The sequence below is a fragment of the Ornithorhynchus anatinus genome, chromosome 3 (assembly GCF_004115215.2).
Source record: "Ornithorhynchus anatinus isolate Pmale09 chromosome 3, mOrnAna1.pri.v4, whole genome shotgun sequence".
NCBI lineage: Eukaryota > Metazoa > Chordata > Mammalia > Monotremata > Ornithorhynchidae > Ornithorhynchus > Ornithorhynchus anatinus.
In genome coordinates this window covers 10,751,765-10,754,704 of record NC_041730.1, presented here as the reverse complement: position 1 = coordinate 10,754,704, position 2,940 = coordinate 10,751,765, and the positions used below count along the sequence as shown (strand labels likewise).

The window sequence follows — 2,940 nt, the reverse complement described above, 5'->3', positions numbered from 1 at the left end:
TAGGTGCTATTATGAGAGCTTGTTGCAAATATAACACACTGATCCACTACTTAGCAGCTTTTACTTTTACCATTACTATAGCCTAGAAGAATGAGAGTAGTTTCCTTGGGATACGGTCCAAGTGACATTTAAAAAAGAAATATGGGGGTGAAACTGGAGCACCTTTAGCAGATGTACTTCTAACTGCGTTTACCAACGGGAGCGATGAAAAGACTCGAAGGGGAGTGCTGTCTGCGGGAAGAGATCTCTCACACGTTACCGCAAGTCCTCGGAGCACAGTTTGGTGAAAGCAGATAGAGATTTACCTCCAGAGCGCTTCCAACTAAGTAATGATGACAATAATAATACCTTGGTTTTATACTGCATCTTTCTTTCAGAAAACTCAGAGCCCTGTACTAAGCACTTGGCTGGCAATCTCTGTGACTGGGGCTTTCTCTCCACCTCGATCCACCCCAATCTTTCAGGTTGTCCTCCTCTGTCAGCAGGGAGCTCGGCGATGATCCGAGAGATGGGATGAGGCCAGGGAGGCTCCACGTTCTATCTAATAAAAAGAACCGGGGCATTTGTTAAGCGCTTATGTGGATACTGGTAAATCGGGTTGGACACAGTCCCTGTCCCACGGGGGGGGGGGCTCGGTCTCATGTCCCCATTTTACAGATGAGGTAACTGAGGCCCACAGTCTCACAGCAGACAAGTGGCAGAACAAGTGGCAGTGGGATTAGAACTCGGGTCCTTCTGAATCCCAGGACCATGCTCTATCCACTAGGCCATGCTGTTTCCTTTGCCCGGACTGGAAATGCTCCATCGATATTCCTGGGAGCGTGGGATCAGGACGTCAGAGGAGTTGAATTTGGGGGTAGGGTTAACATGAGAAGCAGCGTGGCTCAGTGGAAAGGGCCCGGGCTTGGGAGTCAGAGGTCATGGATTCGAATCCCGGATTTGCCACTTGTCAGCTGTGTGACCTTGGGCAAGTCACTTAACTTCTTGGGGCCTCAGTTACCTCGTCTGTAAAATGGGGATTAATGACTGTGAGCCTCACGTGGGACAATCTGATTACCCTGTATCTACCCCAGCGCTTAGAACAGTGCTCTGCACATAGTAAGCGCTTAACAAATGCCAGCATTATTATTACTATTATTATTAAAACCTGTTTTCCCTCCCTCTCAGAGTGTGAAGCCCTTGTGGGACAGAGATTGATCTGATTATTTGGTATCTACTCTAGCGTTCTGCACAATACTTGATACCCAGTGCTTACCGTGACAGTTACGGATGCTTATGGGAAAGAGGGCTCGGTGCGGAGTCTCAGACCCACGTATTTCCATCTGCCCCCCGGCTAGGGTGGCCATTTCGGCAGTTTTCTTTTAGGCAGTCTGGTCTTCAGGTGGCCTGTTGCCCGTCTCGCACTATTCTTTCAGAATGGCTGGTTTCTCAACTATCAGCCCCAAGCTTCCATCCATCGTGGCTCTCCCTGCCGAAAGCTGTGGAGCTAGAGATCTCATAAGAGTCAGAGAGAGGCGCGCCAACGTTCCGGACCAAGTTGCGGAGGGGCAAGCGTCCCCCCCTGAGAAAAGGATAGGCTATTGTCTGCAACATGGTGCCTATGAGCTCATAACCCAGCGTGGCTCGGTGGAAAGAGCCTGGGCTTCGGAGTCAGAGGTCATGGGTTCGATTCCCGGCTCTGCCACTTGTCGGCTGTGTGACTGTGGGCAAGTCACTTCACTTCTCTGTGCCTCAGTTACCTCATTTGTAAAATGGGGATTAAGATTGTGAGCCTCATGTGAGACAACCCGACGACCCTGTATCTCCCCCAGCGCTTAGAACAGTGCTCTGCACGTAGTAAGCGCTTAACAAATACCCACATTATTAGAACCTCGCTGCATTCCCCGTGCGATGCATGTTAGGTCCGGGAGGTCGCTATGTCCTGAATTCGTGAAGTCCAAAAGTTCCCTCCCCACCCCGGTCCATCCACACACTCTCTCTCTCTCTCCCTCACCTTTCCCCAGAAGGAATTCAAGGCATCAGGCACCTCACCAACTCTCCACTTGAGTGAAGAACAGCGGGGCCTCGTGATGGTAGGGATCAAGTGAGCAGAGATCCTTATTTAAAGGAACAAAAGAAAAGAAGGGGTAGGGAAGGGAATCTTAAAAATCAGTGAATAAGAAGGAAGAACAAAGAATAGAGGAGGGAAGAGAAGTGCTGAGGTGTGGGAATAGTAGGTGGGAAAAAGACAAAAGCAAACCAGAAGTGGACAAGGGTGACGGAGAAGCAACAGAAAGGAAGAAGGTCCAGATGACGGGATTTGGAGGAAGCGGGGAGGAGGCTGCGATTTTAATTCCTGCTACTTACCCAAGTCTCTGTCATAGCCGGAACCACCGCCAAAAGTCCTGGAGTTACAAGCGGCAGCTGAGCTCCTGGGGGAACATTTTATCCCTCTCACATTCGTTTCGCGGAGCAAGAATTGGGGGTGATGTCCGCTCCGATTCTTCCGGTGGGGCAGCACCCCACGAAATAGCCAATCTCTAGATTTTACTGCCTTTCGTGCCCCTGAGTAAGAGCAGCGGGAGAGATTTCATTCAGAAAAAAATACAAGCGGTTAAGAGTCAGAGAGCTGGGCTCTCCTGTTCTAACAACAGATGAAATAATAGTGTGTTATCATGCATAGCGGAAATAATGATTTTTATGAAAATCAGCTAGCTATTAGCAATTGCGCTTCAATGATGCTCAGAACCAAAGGTCAAATAGCAGTCCTCGAATGAGCAGACAAACCTCTTGCCTCAAACCTGGGTAAAAGGCGGTGTGATGAAGTGAGAAGATCTCACCCCAGCCTGCTGTGTGGGGACTCTGGGGAGTCAGAAGGACCTGGGTTCTGATCCCATCTCCTGCACTTGTCTGCTGTGTGATCTAGGGCAAGTCATTTGACTTCTCTGGGATTCATTTATC

The 2,940-nt window shown here is 49.5% G+C and overlaps 1 long non-coding RNA gene across 1 annotated transcript; it reads right to left on the bottom strand.

Moving 5' to 3' along the window:
• Positions 1–349: 349 nt before the first annotated feature.
• Positions 350–1,535, bottom strand: LOC114810076. Its single transcript, XR_003757806.2, has 2 exons — positions 1,256–1,535; positions 350–541 (listed from the first exon to the last, which is right to left on the bottom strand). It is a non-coding gene; the product is annotated as an uncharacterized LOC114810076 (long non-coding RNA).
• Positions 1,536–2,940: the final 1,405 nt, after the last annotated feature.